Source organism: Myotis davidii, unplaced genomic scaffold (genome assembly GCF_000327345.1).
Source record: "Myotis davidii unplaced genomic scaffold, ASM32734v1 scaffold742, whole genome shotgun sequence".
NCBI lineage: Eukaryota > Metazoa > Chordata > Mammalia > Chiroptera > Vespertilionidae > Myotis > Myotis davidii.
Genome location: NW_006293386.1, coordinates 302975 through 309438, shown reverse-complemented (window position 1 = coordinate 309438; position 6464 = coordinate 302975). Strand labels below are relative to the sequence as shown.

At 34.7% G+C, this 6464-nt stretch overlaps 1 pseudogene; it reads left to right on the top strand.

Moving 5' to 3' along the window:
• The window catches only part of LOC102772691, a 6237-nt pseudogene extending 1509 nt beyond the window's left edge, over positions 1–4728 (top strand).
• The last annotated feature ends 1736 nt before the right edge of the window (positions 4729–6464 follow it).

Sequence of the window (6464 nt, the reverse complement as noted above, 5' to 3'; positions counted from 1 at the left end):
ACTTATGCAAGTGTCATTTATATACTATAGATTATAATCAGTAATAAGTGATTGTTGCTGAGGTTATATGGTAATCATATTTTTTGTTTACCAAAAATAATTTTGGAAAATGCAAATTTGATTATGTCATTAGTTTAAAAACCTCTCATGGCCTTCCTTTGCTCTTAAAGTCAGGTAGTTAGATGTAAATCTTTACCACGATCTAAGGGACTTTGAATTTTTTGGTTCCTGTCTATCTTTTCATTTTTTTCTTATGCTACTATTTCCCTTGCTCAACATGCTGTAAATAAACTGTTCTTATTTTAGCTCCTTTTCATCAGATACATTGTGTGTAACAAGTAGTAAAAAACTATTCCAATTGGTTTATGAAAAAATAAAAAGGGATTTATGACTTGATCAAAGTAAGAGGTCTTCTTTTCATAATGGAAGGGTTTTGTTTTTGTTTTGTTTTCTCCTCACAAGTGTCAAGAAAGGTTCCCTATAGGATGCTATTAGGCAGAGGCAGCAGTGCTTTTGTTTGTTTGTTTGTTTGAGTTTGAGTTTTTGTGTGCTTTTTTTATTAGATCACATGGCATAGTGTTGTAAAAATGCAGGTGTTTTGCAAAGGTCAGGGAGGCTCACCTTCAAATATGTAGAATGCAATTCTTTAATATTTCATTATTATTATTTTAAGTAACAACTCTTCTTTCTACTTAGGCTTTTTCATGTCTTAGGATGTAGTATGGACATATTACTTTCTGGAGATCTGATCTTATTCTAACAGAACATGCTGAGCACTGTGCTGCCATTGTAAGAGAAAATGTAAAGCTCTTCCTAAGTCATTTCTCTGTGGGGTAGAAGGAACATTCACAGCAAATCATTGCTTTTTACCAAATCTATCATTAGGTATCGGGTTGGGAATGCACACATAGCCACAGCATAGATCTAAGAAAGTATGGGCAAAAATGTTTGAGGGAAATCTACATATTGACGAGGGGTATTTATTTACTTAGTTTTTTTATTTAAAATTATTTTATTAAATATAATATACACATAGAAAAACATAAACATATTTAAGCATATGGCTTGCAGTACAAAAATAAGTGTGTTTTTAAGAAACAAAATTGAATACGTCTCTCTTGATCAAAGCAAGGCAGATCAAATGCGCAAACAGTCTTGTAGACATTGAAGTACTAAAGGTTTGTCTTCAGTAATTTAGACCTTATATAGTAAAACCTTAACCCAGATAAAGACACTACATTTTTTAACTTAACAAATAATGTTCACGGAAATTGACCATTTTCATGTTACAAAGATAATCTTAATACATTCAAAACATAAAACTAAAAAAAGGGCATTTCCTGAACTCTTGAATACAATAGAAATTTATAACAAAATTTAAAAACATAAGAGAAACAAAAAGTTCTACTTAGAAATAAAACAGTGAGAATTCTTGGATAAAACTGGAAATATCCATTGAACTGCAACATAGCTCATAATTTTAACAGGACATACCAGATCTGAGATACAACTAAAGTAATTATCAAAGGAAATTTGATTGCATTAAACATAGATTCATATTAATTACAAAAATAATATAAAATAATTAAATATCAAATCTTAAAAGTTAGTGAAAATCAACAATAAATTAAACTAAAATAAGACAAAGAATAACTTGAAGGAATTGCCACCTCAATTAAAGTGGCACTAAAGCTGTTGAAGAGAAGTCCTACCCTCATGGAGCTTTCTGATGATTTAGATAAAAAATGATCAATTTAAGGAGGCAAGTTATTTCTTCTCCCTCCCCTCCAAAGCTGCAGCATTAAGGTAAAAATTACTAACACAATATGGCCACTATTTGACTATACAGATACAAATACTTAATATTGAAATATTTAAGATTGTCAATTGACATAGTACTTATGAATAACCACAAAATAAATGGGCCATTCTTACATAATTGTATTTTGATAATTTACAGTATATTTATAGGCATACCTCAAAGATTTTGTGGGTTCAGTTCCAGACAACTGCAGTAAAATGAGTCATAATCAGTTTGCTAGTGGAGCTCTTGCCTCCAATTTGTAAAAAATGCAATATTGGTGAGGTGCAATAAAGTGAAGTGTAATAAAATGAGTGTGCCTGCACAGTCTATTTCAAGAGTGTGTTTTTCTTTCCAGAACCTATTGAAATATTTTTATTTAGCTGTGCATACACATTTGTAGGAACATTTTGATGGATATGATGGTTTCTGTTTGATCAATATTAATTTAAAGCTCCTGGATATCCTTGGAGAGCTAATCAAGAAGGTAGAAAATTTTCCACATTAATGTTGTCAAGTGACAGTAGATTTAAGAGGTAATGAACATTATTTACTTAAAAAGAAAATGTTTTCCCTTATGCAATTACTGTTAGAAGAATCATTAGCCACAACAAAAGCTCTATGAGTCAGTTAAACATATGTCTCATTCTATAATTTATACTTCTTAACAGTCTGTGATCCCTTGGGTCAAGATTACTTTAGAAATACAAAGAGAACCCTAAAACTAAATAATTTCATTTATAAAATGAACATGTAAATTATCTGCTAAATTACTTGTACTTAATTAGTAATTTTGCATAATGACACACATTCTCTTTGGGTCTCTTCAAGCTCTGACAGATAACACTTTACAAATGTTACTTAAGTTCCAATTACACACAAACCTTGTAGAAATGCACTATTCGTCTAAATATGCAAACGTGAGCAATCCTGGTATTCCTTAGGCAAAACTGTAATTCAAAATTTCTGCTAAAGGGTTCCTTGGCTCATTCTGAATGTGGCATTTCTTACATGAGACAGTAATAATGACAATTTTTTGAAGTTTGTAAGTGGATAACACATTATACAATTATTAGAATCAGTTCACTTCACTTTTAGTTTAGAAATTCAAATTACAAAAATACATATCTTCTGGTTTAAAAGCTGTCTTTTGTTGTTGTTGTTAGTTAACATTAAAATAACTATAAAACACAACTACTAATCACATCAGGGCAGTGTTCCACCTGACTTGTTTTAATCTTGTCATAGTTACTTTGCTTCTTAAGCTATGATGGGAACCAGAATTTGCCTCCCCAAAATATTCCTTTTGAGATACCAAGTTTAAGCTAGTTATTTTTAAGAAACAAAAGACTCAGAAAGAACCTTTGACCCTTTACCTGTCTAAAGGAATTTAGGTACAAAATTCTACTTTGGAAGGGAACCTTAGTATGTTCACCTTAGCACATTTACCTTGATATACATGAATTAAGTGTGGCAGACAGGGATGATCAAAGCGAGTCTGTTTGTTAGATCCCCCTCAGTGTCCTCTTGTTTCTGGGTGGCCAAGCAAAAATTTGTATACCACATGCTTGCTCTTTCTCATCTACCTGTGGATTGCTTATTTTCCCTCTTGTTCTCCTTTGTCCAGAATGGCATATAAGCCTCAACTGCCCAAAGAGTCCTAGGGTCTCATATTCTTCTGAAGTTCCTATATATACATAGATAATAAATTTAATAAATTTCATTTTCTCCTATTAATCTGCATCATGTTAATTTGATTATTAGCCCAGACAGAAGAAATTAGAATGTGGAAGAAAAACTATTTTTTTACCCCCATACAGTAAAATATGTAAAACCAACAAAATCAAAAGTTGGTTCTTTGAAATGTTATATGATTAATACAGCCTTGGTAAGACTTATCAAGAAAGAAAGTACAGACTGAAAATATCAGGAATAAGAAAAGGGGACATCACTTAGGTCTTACAGTAAATAATAAGCAAGTGATAGATATTAGACCACCTGGCTGATATTCTGAAGTCATCTTGCCAGTTCTCATGCTAACAAGGTGACCGTGCAGAAGATTGTATTCCTTCCTGTTGGTGCAATAAACTTCAGGGAAGCCATGTGCATTGGAAAGGAGATTTTTCACAGTCTGAAAATTGTCAGCAAGAAGAAATATATGAAAGATGCCACCAGTGTGGGAGATGAAGGCAGATTTGCTCCTGGAGAATAAAGAAGCCCTGGAGCTGCTGAAAATGTGATAGGAATAGCCATCTACAGTGGGACCTTAACTTACGAGTTAAATTTGTTCCGAGACCGAGCTCATTAAGGAGCTCGTTAAGGAGCTTGCTAACTCAAATTACTCTGTCAACTCAATGCAAAAAATCAGCCGAGAGACAGCTGGTATCTCAAAAAACTCATTAGTTGGGACACTCCTAAGTCAAGGCCCCACTGTACGCGGAAAACATTGCCCCTGGCATGTATGTGGCTGCCTATGACTTCTTCAGTTGGGGAAAGTCTTACCTAAACTTCGAGTCACCCAGTGACTCTAGCAGATACATCACCTGACAAGCTAGCCGATCTGAATAAGCCCTTCGTCAGGGACTACCCAGTGGTGTTTATTGAAGATTCTTTTGACCAAGATAAGTGGGAAACTTAGCAGAAATGCACTGTTAGTACAGGAATCCAGGTGGTGGTGGTGGTGGGGTGATGTCACAGTGACAAATCCTAAATATATTTTCAAGGCCATGGGAGAGAAGTTGTTGAACTTCTTCCCACTCAATGTGAACCACACTGGCCCCATGAGCAAGTCTCTCCAGTTGTATAAGCTGGCCTTGTCCAGTGGGTGGGGCATCAAGGTGTCTCATTCATCATTCTGGGGAGAGTGCTGCTCTTGCCTGGTCAGATCCACACTGGTGCACCTTGATAATCTGAGCATTGGCCAATGAAACCAGCTCCTCAGAATTGAAGAGGAACTGGACAGAAAGGCTAAGTTTGTCGACAGGTACTTTAGAAATCCCATAGTCAAGTAAGCTATAGTCAGGTGAGCCCTGAGTCACGTCTGCTTCTGATGTTCACCAGAATGCTTCAAGGGCCAGTTGATATTAGAAGGGACTTCTGGTAGTTAACTCCTCTCACTCATCCCTGTTAGTGAGAGCTTTTTGAAAGCTGCCACAGAAGCCAGCTTTGACCATTCAGAGCCCTGGTGGACACCCTAGTTCTATAATCCTTGGATTGACCCAAATCATTTTTCGTCTCACTTGGCTTGTCAACAAGTGTCTGCAGCTAAGTGTATCCACATTGTAACCTCCCAGGCATCCTCAGGCAATACCTCCAGTGGTTTTGTGTGCAAAATAAAAAGGCCTCGGTGACCAGGAAAAAATGTAATTATCAGAAAGAATATTTAATTAATAGAAGTTAATAGCAGAAGACACTTTCTACATTTGTTTATTTTATTCTTATTATAATACGTTCTTTTTGGTAAACAACATAAAAATTCAAGTGAAACAATTTTTACGAAGTACTGGGCAAAGTCTAACCATGTTTTGGGAAATCATCATTTCTATACACAACTGTGAGATCTTAGATTTTTATTATTTTTTATTGTGAGTCATAATACACATTAAAGTATATAGAACACCACTGTACAGCTTAATGATTTTCACACAGATGCGTTTGTAATCACAAACAGGTTAAGAATAGAACTTTGTCAGCATTTTAGAGTCCCTTGCATGTCCCTTCTAATCCAGCCCCCTCTTTCTTTCCCCAAAGTAAACACTATCCTGAATTTCAACATAATACAGTAGTTTGGGCTGTTTTTTACTTATCTAAATGGAATCAAATTGTATGTGATTATTTGTGTCTGGCTTCAGTTACTTAACATGATGTTTGTGTATCCATCCCCACTCTCATGGCTATATAATGTCTCATATATTAATATACTAAAATTTATCACTTCAGCTGCTTTGGACATTTGGGTTATTTTTGAGTTTAGACTATTATGAAGAATGTTACAAAACATCAAAACATTCTTGAATGTGAATCTTCATTCATGTGCAGGTACTACTGTTGTGTTAGGATTTAATTAATTAATTAAACCCTATTGCTATCTCTAACAGAAATCCCAGGTGTCCACAAATTCCAGGGGTCAGAAGGTTCTGAACACTTGTTTGGAACTTGGAAGATTTATGGGCCAGGAGTCAAAGTGAACAGAAAAAAACCATGACCATCAATAGGACTGTAGCTAGCCCAGCTTTGAAGCATCACCATCCCTGAAATTAGATTAATTAAATTAATTGATCAAAAATATCTAGAAAATATCAATACAAGCATAATTGACTACACAACTCAAGCAAAATTAATCCTACTGATAGGCCTGCATAAGTGAACAATGATATAGTACATGTTTATTAATTGTAGCATGCTAAAATACCAAATTATAAAACAAAAAATGGAAAACAGCAATAATATTCTGTCCTTTGCCACCAGAATGCTTACACTTTGTCCAAATGAAAAGAATAGCCACACTAACAGGCTTGATAATATGCCTGGGCCCAACAATGTGGACTCCCTCTCACTGAGCCTGTAGTAGATATTGCTCATGCTGAATGCTCAACCAAATTAGTAGTAGAGACTAAAGTTAAGTTATTGGTATGGCTCTAGCTTTTGAGTTCAGCTAGCCACT